A 19,345-nucleotide genomic window follows, 5' to 3' on the forward strand; every position below is an offset into this window, starting at 1 on the left:
ACAATATGTGTACTGACTGTTTAATGAGAAACTATTTGTTCTGTAAACCTTCACCTAAAGTACAATAGAAAAAATTAAAAAATAAAAAAAAGAAATTGCTCTGGACTCTCTCACCAGAACTCAACCTCCAAATGATCTTCTAGCCCTTGTCCTCAGTTGCCCCGTTGATAGTTCACCTCCCTACCTCCAGACCCAGAAAAGCAGGAAGGGGAGCAGTTTTAAAACTGGAAATATTTATAGTAATAGTTTTTATTCTGTTGCATCCCAAGAAGGAAATACAAAAGATAATGAAACATTAGCCAAGGGGTCTTCCTAAGGTAGAGTGTGTGTGTGTGTGTGTGTATGTGTGTGTGTGTGTGTAAGGCAGGAGAAATTTAAATATATATGAAGACAGGTGATGTTGGGTACACTTGCATTCTATAAACTGGATTTAGGACGAGAAAATGGCTATCAAGAGAAATTGTGGAGAATGAGGAATACATAATTCAAAACATGGTTAGGTCTGTTCACACAGCCAGCTCCAACACAGTGCAAACAGTATGAGGAAATCTATTCTACATCAATACAGCCAAGCTGAAGTTAACAATGAGCTTAGAAAATCACAAATCCTGTTGTTGGGGATAAATTTTATTCAGATGGTTGAAAGTCAGCCTAGTGGGTAGCCCACAGAGAAAACAGACGGCTAGAGGTATGACCACGGGCTCACATTGCTACTTCAAGCTTGCTGGAAGGCATTCTAAACAGAGAGAAAAGAAAAGACATAAGGCTGGGTTTATTATATTTCACTTGTAGTTCTTTCATTTTGGTAAGATAGTCTTTCCTTTAACTTGACCACACAAATAACATGTGGTTTTGTTTATCACATTGTGAAAGGAAGGAAAACTGGAGCAGAGGTGCAAAGCAGAGAGGGCAGTGGTGTCATGAGACACTGTTGTCCTACACTGACACACAGTCAAGTCCCCAAGAATATATGCATACTATTAAAAACCACAGTTTCCATAAAAGGAATACTTCTCTTTTCCAAGTTGTTCCAATAAACAAGTATCATTTCTGTAACCAGAAAAAAAATTTTTTTTATATTTTTGAATGGGTCTTCCCTCTTTGCTTCTTCAACTTCTCAACTCTTTATGCATGCAACCTTGCTTTAAAAAAAAAAAAAAATCCCTTAATAGTTCTGACCAGGCAGGTCAGTGAATCTCCTGATCACAGTATCAGTCCTGAGAGGTTTCAAGCCACTGTGACATCATTCAGAGGTATCACTGGGGTGTCATCCCCAAAGTATTAATGCAGCAGCTACCGGCAATAGTTGTTCCAGGTTCTGCTGACTGATGGCTTGCCTGTCACAAACATAGCAAACTAAGTCTTCCTGCCCTGGAAACTCCCTGCAATGCTTGACGTCTGACCATTCAAAGACAGAATGCAAGAGGAGCAAGTGGTAAAAATAACAGTGAGAAAAAGAATGAGGTCCATCATGCTGGATGTTGTGGTATTTTCCTTGAAAGAGTAATGCTTTACCTTTGACTCTGGTGAAGGGTAAGACAATACACAATACTTGGAAAGTCAGCACAATTTGACCAAGGCAGTCATAAAAGATTCACAGACACATCCAAACTCCCTCAGGGACCCAATTACTGAGCTGAGGGCTGGGGACCATGGTCTTGGGGGATATCTAGCTCAACTGGCATACGTAGTGTATAAAGAAAATGTTCTACATCCTACTTTGGTGAGTAGCACCTGGGGTCTTAAAAGCTTGTGAGCAGCCATCAAAGATATGTCTACTGGTCCCACTCCATCTGGAGCAAGGGAGAATGAATAAAACCAGAGACACAAGGGAAAGATTAGTCCAAAGGACTAATGGACCACAACTACCACAGCCTCCACCAGACTGAGTCCAGCACAACTAGATGGTGCCCAGCTACCACCACCGACTGCTCTGACAGGGATCATAATAGAGGGTCCCAGACAGAGCTGGAGAAAAGTGTAGAACAAAATTCAAACTCACAAAAAAGACCAGACTTACTGTTCTGACAGAGACTAGAGAACCCCAAGAGTATGGCCCCCAGACACCCTTTTAACTCAGTACTGAAGTCACTCCTGAAGCTTACTCTTCAGCTGAAGATTAGACAGGCCCATAAAACAAACAATAATATACACATAGCTCAACCATGTATACGACTAAATGGGCACAACAATCCAAGGGCAAGAACAAGGAGACAGGAAGGGACAGGAAAGCCGGACGAATGGAAATAGGGAAGCCGAGGTCGAGAAGGGGAGAGTGTTGACACGTCGTGGGGTTGGCAACCAATGTCACAAAATAGTATGTGTATTAATTGTAATGTGAAACTAATTTGCTCTATAAATTTTCACCTAAAGCACAATTTAAAAAAAGTAAAAAAATAAAAAATACCCTTGAGAGAGATTTCCATTCTAAAAATAGAGAATGCAGATAGGAATACACAGTGCAAAGTAGACGGAAATATTCAGAGACTCAAGACTAAATCATATGTTGACCTTTATCGTATTAGGTATATTGTAAATAGTATTCCTTCAAGACAAGACCTATCTCTTTCTCAGGAGCCTCCCAGTTGCTCTACAAGTGTCAGAGGCAGTCCTACCCTGATGACTTTTGCAAACACTGATTCATTCCAAATTGCGGGTGTGCTAGCTGGGCAGAACTGCCTCCAGTGTACCTGTGAGTGACATTAAAGATTCTACTGACTCTTACTCTCCTTTTGAACAGCATAACAACATCCCCCTCAGGATGAATATTTTGTTTTACGATACCATTAGATATATCATCCACTTTGTCAGGTTATCAGCTCTTTCTGTGTGCAGAGTTATATTAGATGAGTAAACACATGTCCACTCTTTTAACATTCCTTGGATGTGCTTAGTGGTAATTTCTGAGTACAGCGGTTTTGTGTGAATGAGAGGTTGACCTTCGATGTTAGAGCTATGCTGTATAAGGTTAAAACATGTTAGGTCTGGCAGATAAAGGCATTAAAGAGAAGGCAGTAATTAGTTCCAGGCTCCCTGCTTGGAAATGCTGTTACTAGCATATTTTCCTTTCAGTGAGTTATATTGTGACATGCACTGAATTTTGACAATGGGCTATCTCAAGTCTGTATGAAGGACAAGACAATTTTTTTCTGTACTTTTCAATTTTCTGGGAAATATCTCTTTTAAGACCCTTTTCTGAACTTGCATAAATCCCAATGCCGGGGGTTCTTTCTAAAGAATACTGTAGAAGGCAGCTCATGGTGCAGATTCAGAGTGCTGGTCCTTGAATGGCATCCCATACTGAAGGGCAGAAGCAACAATTCAGAAACCATAAACAGTGGTATCGTGTCACTAGAGTTAGTGTCACCCAGTGTGGTAACTCATGGTGTCACCCCCTCCATACTAATTACCACAATAATGTAGCTAAAACACCGGAAAATCTGACAAAATTAGCAACTATAAAAGCATCAGCAGCAACGAAAACAACAGCGCGTGCTTGTAGCGCATGCAGATGAAACCATGTGATTCAAATAATCACTATAATTGAGTAATAATGACTGGAGCGTATTAGAAGGTTCAAAAAGTAAACTAGCATAGACTTTTAACCTTGTAGGTATACTGATACATGTAAGCTGGGCTTAGGAAAATTTTTTTATTATTAAAACTAACTACAGGGATATTTTTACAAAAAATAATAAATTTCTGCTGAAATATTGCACAAAAATTTTATAGACAGTAATTCTGGTGTCACCCCCTTTGACACTGTAACCCAGTGTGATCTGCACCCCTGCACTCCCCTGGTGATGCCACTGACCATAAAGACAAGGACAAGAGGAGGGCCTGCAGCCCCAACAAGTTGCCCTAAAGCCCCTGAGTTTTCTACCAACCAACCAACCAGCTGCCATCAAGTTGATTCCAACTCATTGCAACCCCATATGTGTCAGAGTAGAACTGTGCTCCATAGTATTTTCAATGGTTGATTTTTTTGGAAGCGAGTTGCCAGGACTTTCTTCTGAGGCACCTCTGGGTAGACTCAAACCTCTAACCTTTCGGTTACTAGTCAAGAATGCTAACCATTTGCACCACCCAGGGTCTCTCCTGCATTTTCTAGATGCCCCCCACGGAAGTAATCCTCACTCTAGGGAAACACTAGTTCCCACATGTGTTTCCATTTAAAGAGGCTGAGAAACATCATAAGCTGGGAGTGATCAGAAGGTTGATACCCCTTCAAGAACAATGGATAGACTGGGTAAGGATGGTAGAGTGTATTTAAACAAAAGGGTTTGGGGAGTATGGTCCTTGCATCAGTCTGGCACCTTCCAAAAGTTGTGTGTGGTCTGGAGCATGTTTTCTCAATTTATTAATCCTGTTCAAGTATAACAGTAGAATCAACTCAATGTGTGTGATGGAATTTCCAGACCCTTTTCAAAAGCACTCTCTTGTCATCACCCCAGACACTAGCATTCTAATCAATATCATATTCCAGAGAATAAAATGGCAGAAGAATATGAGGAAGAAGAAAAGCCAACTCCTTAGAAACCTAACCGCTTGCAAGCCCAACAACTCCAAATTAGGACTCTTGCAAAGTTGCCACCTCTCTCTGAGCTGAATCACCTCAACTTGGGGCTAGACTTCTTCTCCTACATGGCTGGATGAGGACATTTTTCAAATATCACACCACAGGACATGAGTTGTCTACATTTCTTCACCTCCCACTCACACCTCAACCCATTCCGATCTGATTTCAGCCCTTATTACTCCACCCAAACAGCTTTTACTAAGGCCACCAAGGACCTGAGGTGTGTCCAATCGTCATCTTAGGAGATTTCTTAGCAGCTGACACTGTTGACCACCCCTCCCTTGAAGCCCTCTCTTTTCCTTGTTTCCCTGGCATCATTCTCCTGGTTTTCTTCCAAGCTTCCTGCTGCAAATCCTCGTTCTCCTTCAACGGCTCTTTCCCGCCAGCCTGGCCTTTAAATGTTGAAGTTATTCACAATTTGGTACTGAAAGCTGACTTTTCTTCTCACTCTATACTCCTTTCTATAGGCCATCTTTTCCACACCCATGGCCAATACTGTGCATAAATCCAGGGGACACTTGTTGCTGTTGCTACTGGTGGTGTTGTTAGCTGCCATTGGGTCGATTTGGACTCAGCGAAATGGCTTCCCCTAGAGTTGTGCAGAGAAGCCCTGCTGGTGCAGTGGTTAAGCACTCAGCTGCTAACTGAAAGGTTGGCATTTTGAATCCACCAGCCACTCCATGGGAGAAAGACATTGTGGTATGCTTCTGTAAAGATTTACAGCCTTGGAAACCCTATCGGGCAGTTCTACCCTATCCTACAAGGTCACTACGAGTTGGAATTGACTTGACGGCAATGGGTTTGGTTTGGTTTGGGTTTAGAGTTGTACAGTTTATGGTTATGTGGTCATAAGCGTAGCTCTATCCTCTCCTGTGACTTCAGTTATCATCTACACATTAAAAAAAAAAAAAAAAGAAAAGCAACTGTCAAGTCAACTCTGACTCATCTCAATCCTATGTGTTTCAGAGTAGAACTATACTCCATAGGGTTTTCAATGGCTGGTTTTTCAGAAATAGATCACCAGGCTTTTCTTCCGAGGTGCCTCTGGGTGGACTCAAATCTCCGTTTGGTTAGCAGCTGAAGGTGTTAAGAATTTGCACCACCCAGGTACTCCATCTATCCAATTCTGACTCCAAAATGCATATCTCAGGCCCAGACAACACCTTTGAAACTCAAACCCACATGCACAATTGACTACTTCAGATCCAGTTGGTCATCTCAAAAGCACTCAAATGACACATCCAAAACTTAACCCAGGCCCTTTCTGGACAAATTTAGACCTCTTTCAGTGTGCCTTATCTCCGTGAATGGCACCAGCGTCCATCCAGTTGCCCATCCTAGAAACCTGGAAGGTATCCTTGCCACTTCCCTCTCTGGATTCATCAACAAATTATCTGTTTGCTTTTTTGTTATCCGTCTCCTTCCACTAAAATGCTAGCCCCTTGAATGTTGAAATTTCTCTCATTCACCATTCTGTCTCCTGAGCCTAGAGGAATGTCTGGAATATAAAATTTGTTGAGTGAAATAATGAAGTCCTATTGATTATATCTTCTATCCATCTCTTAAACCATCTCAATCGCCTCCCAGCAGCCTTGCCTGAGTTGCTTGCTCAGATTTCCCTCTCTAGTTAATGTCTGTTCATCTTTCAGATCTCAACTCAATATCTCACTTCCTCAGGGAAACCTCCTCTGCTGCTCCCAACTGGGTAAGGCCCTTTAGATGCTTTCATAACTCTTTTTACTTGACACTACTTTCTCCATCCATTCTCCACAACATTTTTACCTTTGTTCAACCTCTATCTAAACCATTCTTCACTCTATCATTCCCCAAAATTGTTCATTAATTCATCCAAAAATATTTGAGGGCTACCAACTCCCAGGTACTGAGCTAGGTGCTGAGAATCCTGAGAGAATAAAACATGGTGCTGCATCAAGTAGTTCAGAGAAGAGTAGGAGATGGGGACATGCAAGCCAACTTATAGTACAGTATGTAATACCTGCAAAAATAGAAATGTATAAAAGAAAGGAGATAGCACCGGAAAGAGATGAGTAGGTAGGTGGGTAGGCAGGTAGGTAGATAGGTGGGTGGGTGGATGGATGGATGGATAGAGAGCTGCTGAGTTGACTCTGACTCATGGTGACTTCATGTACTACAGAACGTTGCCCCGTCCTGTGTCATCCTTACAATTGCCGACCTGTTTCAGTCCATCGTTGCAGCTATTGTGCCAATCCATCTCACTGAGGGTCTCCCTCGCCCTCGCTGGCCCACTACTTCATCAAAGATGATGCCATCCTCCAGTGACTGATCCCTCTTAATGGCATGTTCAAAGCAAGCAAGTTCGACAATGCCCAGTTGTGATCCACAAGTTTTCAATGACAAATTTTCAGAGGTAGATCTTCAGGCCTCTTTCCCTAGTCTGTCTTAGTCTAGAAGCTCCACCGAAACTTGTCCACTGTGGGTGACTCTGCTGATATTTAATAGCTTCCAGCATCACAGCAACATGAAAGCCACCACAGTCGACAAACACAGGAGAAGAGGTGATTAACTCCATCTAGTTGGGGGCAGTCAGAGAAGTTACATTGTCTGGGCAGTCACAAGGCAGATTTTTCACTCTTAGTTCTTCATAGACTATTCCTATATTCAGAGTATTTATACAAATTGTCTGTTTTAAATATTTTCTTTTAAATCAACCCTCAAGTCCAGCCTGGACACTTGAAATCTGAAAGGGCCTGCTGCCCACTTTCATGGCCTCCCTGTCTATGGATTCACAATCATTTAAACGTTTTCACTCTCCTTTACTTTCTGTTCACTCCCCACCCCAACAAGACTCTTGTCCATTCTCGCCTTTCCCTTTCTTAGAAAACTAATGCTACACTTACTTCTGCTACTGTATTAAAAATTATGTCTTCTTAGAGTAGGTGAATTTTACAAGAAGTCCTTAAGAGAAATTACTACCCTAAGAAATAAGAATGGAGGGTCTGCTCCAAACCCTTTAGTTCACAGCAACAGACAGCCTTCTATTCTCCATAGCAGTAAGGCCAATCTTGCCAAACAAGCATGACTTTCTGAGTTTGCTAACTCTATGTGCTTCTTGGGTTACTTCTCTTTGTAGCAAATGTGAGTGCAACTTGAAGTAATCATCACCTGCTACCTTGGAAAAAGATATTACATACATTTCAAGGAAAACCTGAGAACACTCAGCTCATCTGTGACATTTGCCTGGAATGCTTTTCCCCTGGCATTTATGCTGGCCAACTCCTACAACTGCATTCAGCCTCAGCTCAAGCATTATTTATTCAGGGAAGCCTTTCCTGACACTCACTCTCATAGTATCCTGTGCTTCCCCTTCCAGAACAGTCACCAAATGTGTAATTACTTGTTTAATGTCTATCTCCCCAAAATACATGTCTGTCTGATTTTCAGTGGTATCCCCAGGGCTTAACACAGTGCCTTGTACACAGGAGGCCTTCCAAGCCAGTATTTATTGAATGACATTGCTATATCTGGACTCTCCACGTGCTTCTACTGCTGCAACCATTATATTTATTGTAATTTATTTGTTTCATGTCTATCTATTTCTGTTAAGTAAGTTCCTTAAAAGCAATCTTCATTATTCATCTTTGTATTCCCAGACTCTAAGACATTGCCAGGGCCACCAATAAATATGGGAGGGAGGGAGGGAAGATGTAAGGAAGGAAGGCAGAGAGGGAGGGAGGGAGGAAAAGAGGGAGGGAGGGAGGATGAAAGGAAGGAAGGAAGAGAGGGAGAGGGAGGGAGGAAGAGAGGGAGGGAGTATGGAAGGAAGGAAGGAGGAAGAGAGGAAGGGATGGAAGGAGGATGGAAGGAGGGAGGAAGGGAGGGAGGGAGGGAGGAAGGAAGGTCTCACTGTTTGACATTTCTACAATTCTAATAAGGTCTTAATAACAACAACCCCATATATCTATAAAGAATCCCAAGAAACATAGTTTTAAAAACAGAGAATCAGGTTCTCAGTGCCAGAAGACTCAAAAATTCAGAGATGGTTAGGCTGGAAAGGACCAGGTGCCTACCCAGCAACCATTTTCCCCTCACCCCTAGTAACAGAAACGTGTTGAGGGAGGAGGTGGCAAGATGTCCAGTTAAAAATACCTTCTCAGTCTTCAAGTCTCCACTGCAACTAGTTTTAGCTGTAGCCATGTTTCATGAATTGAATTATGTCCTCCAAAAATGTGTTGCAACTTGGCTAGGCCATGACTCCCAGTATTCAGTGGTTGTCCTTCATTTTGTCATCTGATGTGATTTTCCCATGTGTTGTAAATCCTGTCTCTATGTTGTTAATGAGGCAGGATTAGAGGCAGTTATGTCAATGAGGCAGGACTCAATCTATAAGATTAGGTTGTATCTTGAGTCAATCTCTTTTGAGATATAAAAGACAGAAGCAAGCACAGAGATGGTGGAACTTCATTACCACCAAGCATGAAGAGCTAGGAGCACTGAGAAGCTCCTTGACAAGGGGAAGATTGATGACAAGGACCTTCCCCAAGAACAGACAGAGAGAGAAAGCCTTCCCTGGGAGCTGGCACCCTGAATTCAGATTTCTAGCCTCCTAGACTATGAGAGAATAAATTTCTGTTTGTTAAAGCCATCCACTGGTGGTATTTGTGTTACAGTAGCACTGGATAACTGAGACACCATGGATTTAGTTCTGACCAATGAGAAGTGAACAGGAGTTTACTGAGTGAGGATTCTGGAAAAGCTATTGTTTTCCTGATAAAAAGGACCAGACTGGGCTGGCTCATGCCTTTTGCCTTTGCCCCTCTCCCTTTCTTCCTGCCTAGATCACAGTCATCTTATGATCATAGGGATAAAGGCCAGATACTGAGGATGCCAGAGTAGAGATTTACAAAGACCCTGGCCCCCTGACATCATCACAGAGCCACCATATGCTACCTCTAGACTTCTTGTTATGTGAGAAAAATAAATTCTCAATTTCATTAAGCTAGTTTCTGTTACATGCAACCCAATACAATCCTAGCTGATGCATAGTCCATGCATTTTATTTTTCAGAAAAGGAAACTGGCTCCCTAGAGTCTCAGAACTCTAACACAAAAAATGGAAAAATCTTTCACTTGATGATCCTTCTCTGGTGCTAGACAACAACACAGAATAATCGTTCTTCTCACCTCCTCTATTAGACAGCTCTCCAGATACGTGAAGCCAATTATTGATACCCACGGAGTAAAGAATTCAACTTTACCCAAAGAATTTTGTCTTTGTTCCTGTTTTTTGAGAAATAACCTCTAAAACCTTGGAAATTCCCCAGTGACTGAAGTGTCTTTGATGATGGCTCCAGACCATACCTAACCTAACAGGTTATGCTAATGAAGTGATGTAGGTGGACACTTCACTGTGTGACATCAGCTTACCTTAGGGGAGGGGGGAGCTGATTCAGTCAATCACACCTACATACGAGGCCCCAATAAAGGTTCTGGACACATGGACACACAAGCTCCACAGGCTTCCTGGTTGGTGAAAGACATGGATGCGGGAGGGTAGTGCACACCTTTTTGGGACTTGGAAGCTTCACATTGGGAACCTTCCTACTCATCTTATGCATGTCAATTTGTATCACTTTTGCTATAATAAAATTGTAATCATAAATATAGTTCTTTCCTGAGTTCTGTGAATTGTTCTAGTGGATTATCAAACCAGAAGGAGTAATAGGAGCCAACAGACCAGAAATGATGGGGGTCATAGGATCTCCCACAGTTACAGCTGGTATTCTGAGGAGGTAGGGGGAACCTTGGAACTTGTAACCAGCAGGTCAGAAGTGAGGGTGTCATGGGTAAACCCAAGCTAATGATTAGCATCTGAAGACTTGGGTAGACTAGGCTCTTTGAAGAGCTGTGCCCTTTTAATTTGTGAGATCTAACCTAGCTCTGGTGGTTAGGATCAGATGAAGAAGTACAGCATATACAGTTGAATTGGAACTGAATTGAACAGATTTGAACTGGAATTCAATTATTTCATTTTAATTTATGTCAGAGAAATAGAATAGATTGACACCATATAGTACCCCCACCAAGTGTTCTCGTCTCCAGGCTAAATTTCTCAATTTCTGCCAAGGTTCTTTAGTGAGCATGTTTGCCACATCTTATAGCATTCTGGTTGGCCTCCTCGGAAAAAAAGAAGAGAGAACAATTCTGAGCATCTACTATGTGCCAGATGCTTTACATACAGTATAGTTCGTTCAGCAACAACCTAACTGAATAAATATTCAATGAGTTGCCACTAGGTAACATGCATATGCCCCTGGGGATCAAAGTTTTGTTAATGTTCATTTAAAAACTATGACTCCTTTACTGACCTAAAGGAGACTGGAGAAACCCCGAGAGTATGGCCCCCAGACACCCTTTTAGCTCAGTGGTGAAGTCACTTCGGAGGTTCACCGTTCAGCCAGGCAGTGGACAGCCCCATAAAACCAAATGGGACTAATGAGGCACGGCAGCCGGGGACAAGGACTAGAAGACAGAAGGGGACAGGAAAGCTGGTGATAGGGAACCCAAGGTTGAGTAAAGATAGTGTTGATGTGTTGTGAGGTTGTTAACCATTGTCATAGGACAACATGTGTACTAACTGTTTAATGAGAAACTATTTTGTTTTGTAAACCTTCATCTAAAGTGAGAATAGCAGCACAATTGGAAGAGCGTAGTTGATGTCACTGAACTGCGCATGTAGAAATTTTTGAAATGGTGTCTCTTTGGCTATGCATATTTTCACCAAAAAGAAAAAAAAAGGTCGAGAAGGGAGAGGGTTGACATGTCATGGGGTTGTTAACCACTGTCATAAAACAATATGCGTACTACTGTTTCATGAGAAACTATTTGTTCTGTAAACCTTCACCTGAAGTACAATAAAAAATAAATAAATAAAAATAAATACTATGACTCCTAGAACTGAACACAGTATTTCAGCTGCGTTCTGACCAATACAGGGGTTTGGGATGCTCTATCTCTATTACTTCAGACCAGGATCCAGCAGACAATTTCACAGTTGCAGCCTTTAGGTTACCTAACCCTGTGCTTATGGTCAACTAACTCTTCACCAATACCTTTTTAACTGAAATTCTGTCAAGTCTCATCTTCCCCAACCTGGACTGGGTCAACTGATTTCTAAACCTAAATTCACTACTTTACACTTTTTGCTTTACATTGATTTCAAACTATCTTTCTAGCCTATTGAGATTTTTAACCCTTGATTTTATCATTAAACATATAAGACTAGTAGCTTGAAACCTGGAGTCCCTAAGTGTTGCAAACAGTTAACACATTCTTCTGCTAACTGAAAGGGTAGGAGTTTGAGTCCACCCAGAGACGCCTCAGAAGAAAAATAAGTCATTGAAAACAGTCACAGTTCTACTCTGACACACATGGAGTCACCATGAGTCAGAGTCAACTCATTGGCAACTGGTAAGCTTGGAACCACAAAGTGACCTTGGGCAAACCCCTCAACTTCTCTGAACAGGATGCCGTACTGAACAACTCCAGGGGCACCATTCACACCTTACTGGCGTCTCCTGAAGTTGTGCAGTGGCCCTATCTCTGGATATGCAGTTCCTTGTCTGTAAAATCAATGAGTTGATCCAAAACCTAAAATTCTATGACTTGGGGTCACTTAAATACTTTGATAAATATCCTCTCTATGCTTTCATCCAACTTACTGATAAAATTATTGACTAGGAGCAAAATACAGAGGAGCATGTGTGTACCAGGGTCTCATTTTGCATTCTTGGGAGGCTGCTTTAACTAGGTCACCAGTCATCCTTCACTTCCTTTATAGCACCAGAGGCTGTCAAGAGAGTGGAAGAGAGCAAGCAAATTGCCACTTCCTTTTCACACTGAGCAAAATCCTCATGAGCTACATATGATGTGTACCAACATGAAACACATTCTGGAAAGTCCAGAAAGAAGAAAGACGGCTAACACTCAATCATTCTTATCAACCAAGGGAATAGAATAACTGGTCTGAAAGTCACTAGCACTTGGCACTGTGATCTATTATATGCCTTTCTCTTTCAGTTTTGCTTAAGCTAGCATCCATAATAGTGAACTGTGATTGGCCATTCCTGGAAAGAGAGGGAAAAGCCACACAGCATATAATGTTGTCGAAGATGAAACCAGTAGTACTATATTTCTCTAAATTACTAATTATGTCTCCTGAAAATGGGTGGTGTTATGGGTTGGATTGTGTACTACAAAAAGTTATGCTTAAGTCCTAACCCCTGTACCTCTAAATATGACCCTGTTTGGAAACAGTGTTTTTTATTATGTTAATGAGGTCATGCTAGAGTAAGGTGGGTCCTAAACCTAGCGTCTTCTGAGTGGTGTCTTATAAAAAAGAGTAGAACTGACATAGACACACAGGGAGACGTCACATGATGATGAAGACAGACACATCTATAAGCAGCAAAGGAAAGTAAGGGATTGCCAGCAGTCACCAGAAACTAGGAGAGAGGCCCACAGAAGGAACTGACATGCCTGAGATCCTGATTTGGACTTTTAGCCTCCAGAACTGTGAGAAAAATTTCTGTTCTTAGAGCTGCCCACTTGTGGTATTTCATCATGGCAGCCCTAGGAAACTAAAACAGGATGTAAATTAGGAAACAATTCAACAAAAGGAAATATGATCAATGTAATGTTAATCTACAGAGTCCCTGGGTGGTATAAATGGTTAACACACCTGGCTACAAACCAAAAGGCTGAAGTATCAAGTCCACCCAGAGGCACCTCAGAAGAAAGATCTGGCAATTTACTTCCAAAAAAAATCAGCCATTGAAAACCCTAGGGAGCATAGTTCTACTCTGACACACAAGGTGTCACAATGAATTAGAACTGACTTAATGGCAACCGGTTGATTACTGGTTACTGCTACATATAAGGGCCAAAAAGTAGCTCGTGCAAAAGCACTGGCTGAAATGGGAAAGAGCTTAGTGAGTTTAAGAACATGAAGGAAACCAGAGTGGTAAGAATATAGTGAGAAAGGGGGAAGAGTGATGAGAAGTAGGTCCAAGGAGGGCGACAGGGACCAGACCACACAGTGATATTCAGGCTTTGGCAAGGATCTTGGGCTTTATCCTAAGTGTGACTGAAGTCATTGTCAAACAGTAGGGGAATGGGTTAGTAAATTAGGTTATAGCAACACCACAGAATACTACGCATCACTGGTTCCCAAAGTGTGTTCTAAACACGTGTCCATGGAACAAATGTTTCATTGATTTAAAAAAAAAAAAATTCATGTTAAAATTAGATTGCAGAAAATATATCATATTTCCATGCTTTTTTAAAAAGCATTTTATAATATCAAAGGCCTCCAGAAATCCTACAGTAATGGAACTTGTTTACTTTTACAATATTCCAAACTTATTTTATCTCAGAAATGTTTTATTTTCTCGAAGTAATGTCAATTAAAATCCAAAGTAACTAGCATTCTGTAAAATATCTTTTGGTAAATATTGCTATACATCCATCTTAAATAATCATATATATGAAGCCTATAGAAAAATGAAAACATACCATGATGATAACTATATAAAAATAGGTATGCTTGTGAAGGTAATATGAAACAATGAAAATATCTGTTTCTTAGGATGACAGATTTATAGTGATGTTATTTTTCTATTAATTCTTTAATTCTGATATTAAATCATTTTCTCAATTAAAATTTATAAAGTACTAAGAAGCCATGAGGGCCACATTTTTAAAAACGTACTTGAAGTTTTGCCAATTCAATCAATCCATAGGCTGCTGCACAAACTTCACTTAATTAGTGTCAAGAGACTATGCAAGCTAACAGTGTTATGGCGCAGAAGACCAGTAACCATAATACGAGTCCTAATCCCCTTGCTGGCAGGTCGATCTAATTAACATCTCTTAATTAGATGAGTTAATTTAAACGAAATGCAACGTGATTCATACCATGTTTAACTACAGACATTCTCCACAGGACACAAGGAATCCTCTGACCTCACTTCCACTTCCATCACTACCCAGAAAGCCATTTCAAAGAGTACTTCACACACACATACTGAAACATTTTTATATCTTTGGTGCTGGCCCAGAAATTAAATCATTATATTTTCATTCACTCAACAAACATTTATTGAGAGCACTAGACTATGCTAAGAATATAAAAATTAAAAATACAAAATCCTTATCCACAATGAATACTCAGTAGATGATACAGTCATGCCAAAAAAAGTAATAGAGAATAAATACTACAGTTTTAATGTGTGTTGGCATAATGTTGGGACAAAGAAGAGAGAAGCCAGTTCTTCCCAGAACAGGGAGACTGGGTCAGAAAAGGCTTCACAGAAGATGAGACGTTTCAGCCACATCTTCAAAAGTGAGCATCAGTTTGCCAAGCGGATGAGGTTGGGAAGGGCATTCCAGGCAAAGAGAAGAGCATGTTAAGGGTAGATTGTGACCTAGTACAAGGGTCAGGAGGGATAGGACATAGTGGGCGGGGCGGGGGGCAGTGGCATACCTAGGGTATTGCCGGCCCTGGACACGTGGCGCCACTGAGCAGTTTCTATTAACCTGGTCCGGCCCAACGTCCTTCCTCAAGCACGGTAATGTGTTAATTAAAAGATTAACAAGCTTAACTTGTATTTTCGAGCTGATATTATGGTAAAGTTATCTAACAGAGGGGTGTCAGATGTTTGGACAGGTATACAGTTTCAGTGCTTGCCATTGGCGCCATTTTAGATAAGCTGCTGATCGTGCGGAGTTAACAGAAACTGCTCAGTGGCCCCACACAACCATGCCTGATGCAATACCAGTCATACCTGCCATACCCTACTTACGCCTCTGATGAGGGCACAGAAAAACCTGCCACAGATACACCAAATAAGGGAAAGGTGAACAGGTGACCATAGGTTTGGCTTTTAGACACCAGCACCCAGTATAAAGCTATAGCAGCTTCAGAGAACTAAGGAGGGAGGGTCTGCAGAGGTCAGGCTGCAGTAGGGTGAAGAGTGAATAAAGGTCTTAGGACTCAGTAAACCCAGTCAGTCGTGGGGTAACATGTTGGCAAGTGATCGTCTTAGTTCATATAATAATCATGTGCTTATGACGGAGCACCTTTATGCGTGTAGTGATAAAAATAAATAAATATTTTGCAACTAACTCTGGATTGCTAAGGGGTAGCACTGACAGTGTCTAAAGTATAGACAGTTCTTATGATTTCAAGCAAATAATCTTCTCATTTCTTTAAAAATAATAGTACTTAATCCTAGGTATATACTCAAAAGAATTGAAAGTAGGGATGCAAACAGAAATATGTGTATCAGTGCTCATTACAGCACTGTTCAAAAGGTGGAAACAGCCACAATGTCCATCAACAGATGAAAGGATAAACAAAATGTGGTACATAACATCAGTATTACTCAACCATAAAGAGAAATAAAGTCCTGAGACATGCAACGACATAGATGAATTTTGAAAACATTGTGCTAAGTGAAATAAGTCAGTCACAAAAGGATAAATACCATATGATCTCACTTACTTGAAATAGGCAAATGTATAGAAACCAACGGTTATTAGTGGTTACCAAGGGCCAGAGGAGAGGAAAGGGGGAGTTTTTGATTAGGGGGCACTGAGTTTCTGCTAACGGTGGTAGAATAATTTGGAAATGGATAATAGTGATAGTTGTACACATGAGGAACATAATCAATGTCACTGAATTGTACATGTAAAAAATGTTGACTTGTCAAATGTTTTGTTATATATCTTTTTACCACAATAAAAAAAAAAAGTAATGATACTTAATGGCAAATTGTGGATGAATCTTGATATCCTCACATGAAAAATGCTACGATGTGTAAAAAGTGACTATTAAATCCTTTTCAAGTATAAAGGCTCTTAAAGTACAAGGCAAAAAAAAAAAAAAAGCATGTGTTCTGAGATCTTTGCTGAAGCAAAGAGGAAAGTGGTGCATAGTCATAGTGATACCATGCTCTGAATGTCTGCAGTATCGTTTCTCTAAGGGTTGCAGGGTATTTTGTAAATATGTTTACTCTCTTACGAAGAGAGTGGTCTGTGCTCACATTTAAAGAGAGGTAAAGAGGTGACACTATAAAATCCAAAAATGAGAAGGGACCTTAGGCATCATCTAGCTGACCTTTTTGTCTGACAGATGAAGAAACAGAGAGGTTAAGTGATTTGTCTAAACCCACGCACTGAGTCAGCACTGAAACCAAAACTGCAACCCAAGATCCCAGCTTCCAACAGTCTGCTGTGTTTGTTTCAACCGCACTCTCCTGTCTGTCCCAAAAGCCAAAACTAAGTCAGAAACAGAACTAAGAAGGTGGTTAAAAGTAATACAGTGATCCTATTACCCCTGGGCTTGTAACTGAGGATGCTTTTTATAGTGAGCATGGGAGGAGAGAGGGAGAGTCACTCTGAGCACCTGCTGTGTGCCAGTTAAGTGCTGTGCATACGCTCACAACACACTATGCAAAGTTGTTCTTTAACCATGTGTTATGCATTGAATTGTGTCCCTCAAAATATGTATTGAAGTTCTGGCCTCAATACCTGTGGATGTGATCCTGTTTGGAAATAGGGTTTTTCTTCTATTGTGTTAATGAGGATATACCAGAGTAGGGTGGATCCTAAACCTAATCACTTCTGAGTGATACAAAGGGTAGAAGGGACACAGAGACACACAGAGAGAAAACAGACACCATGTGAAGACCCATCTACAAGCGAAGGAACACAAGGATTGCCGGCAGGCACGAGAAACTAGGAGAGAAGCCCACAGAAGGAATCTACATGGCCAAGACCCTGACTTGGACTTTTAGTTGTCAGAATTGTGAAATAAATTTTTTCTGCTCTTTAAAGCCACTTACTTGTGGTATTTCTCCTACAGCAGCCCTAGCAAACTGTAACACTATAGTACAGTCCGCCAGTGAACAAATATTTCCTGAGAGGCTACTATGTGCCAAGGACAGCTCTAAGTCCTGGAGATCATACAAAACAAGGCAGAGTCTTTTTCTTCATAGAATTACATTCTAGTTGGTGAGTGTCTTAGTTATCTAGTGCTGCCATAACAGAAATACCACAAGTGGATGGTTTTAATGAAGAGAAGTTTATTTCCTCACACAGTCAAAGTAGGCTAAAAGTCCAAATTCAGGGCGTCAGCTCCAGGGTAAGGCTTTTTCTCTCTGTCGACCTTCCTCTCTTCAGTGTTCCCCCAGACTAGGAGCTTCTCGGCACAGGGACCCCAGTCCAAAGGATGCACTCTGCTCCTGGCACTCCTTTCTTGATGGTATGAGGTCCCCCTGTCTCACTGCTCACTTCTGTCTTTCATATCTCAAGAGACTGCCTCAGGAACAATCCAGTCTTGTAGATCCAGTCCTGCCTTACTAACACAACTGCCACCCATCCTCCCTCATTAACATCATAGAGGCAGGTTTACAACATACAGGAAAATCACAGAGTATCAGGAATCATGGCCTAGCTAAATTGATACACACATTTTTGGGGGGACATAATTCAAACCATGACAGTGAGGCAAATAATAAACAAGTAACCTAATGAATACACAGAGAGTAGTAAGTGCTAGACAGAAAAATGAAATGAGATGATGTAACAGAGTGTGACAAGAGGGAATGTGGGAGGGTGGGCACTACTTCCTCTTGGGTGGTCAGGGAGGCCTTCTCCTTACAGGCTGATATGGAAGACACAATCGGGCATCAGACATAAACTTTCATAAGAGAAGACATGAAGATGGCCTGGAATCCGATGTCTAGAGGGGAGTCCTAGTCAGGAGTGGGCAGGGAATGTGAGAACATATGGGAACTCTCTGTACTTTCCGTACAATTTTTCTGTAAACCTAAAACTGTTCTTAAAAAATAAAGTCTATTTTAAGACAGAGCTACAATAATAGTAGGAGATTTTTAATACACCACTTCCTATGATGAATAGAACATCTAGAAAGAAAATCAGTAAAGAATAGAAGACCTGAAAAACACTATTAACAGGCATATATAGAACACATCACCCAACAGTAGTGCAACACATGTTCTTCTCCAATGCACTTGCAACATTCTCCAGAATATACTGTATTTTGGGCCACAATGCAAATTTCAATAAATTTAAAAAGACTGAAATCATACAAAGCATCTTCTCTGACCATAATGATATGAAGCCAGAAATCAATAACAAGAAAGATAAGAATAAATAAACAAACACACGGAAAAGAAATAACACACTACTAAAAAACTATTGGGTCATAGAAGAAATCAAGAATGAAATTAAAAAATATTTAGAATCAAACAAAAATGAAAACCTAACCTACCAAAACCAGTGGAATGCAGCAAAAGCAGTGTTCAGAGGGAAATTCATAGTAATAAATGTCTACATTATAAAAGAAGAGCCAAAATCAATAACTTAACCTAACAACTTGAACAAATAGAAAAAGAAGAGCAAAAGAAGCCCAAAGCCGCCAGAAGAAAGGAAATGATAAAGATCCAAGCAGAAATAAATGAAATAGAAAACAGAAAAATAATTGAAAGAATCGACAAGACCAGAAATTGGTTCTTTGAAGAATCAATAAAATAGACTAACCACTGGCTAGACTGACAAAGGAAAAAAATAAGAAGATGCAAATAACTAAAATAAGAAATTAAATTGGAGACATTTCTACAGATCCAGTTGAGATAAACAGGATCATAACAGAATACTATGAAAAAGTGTACTCCAACAAATTTGAAAACCTAGAAGAAATGGA

Source organism: Trichechus manatus, unplaced genomic scaffold, assembly GCF_000243295.1.
Source record: "Trichechus manatus latirostris isolate Lorelei unplaced genomic scaffold, TriManLat1.0 scaffold00044, whole genome shotgun sequence".
NCBI classification, from domain to species: Eukaryota; Metazoa; Chordata; class Mammalia; order Sirenia; family Trichechidae; genus Trichechus; species Trichechus manatus.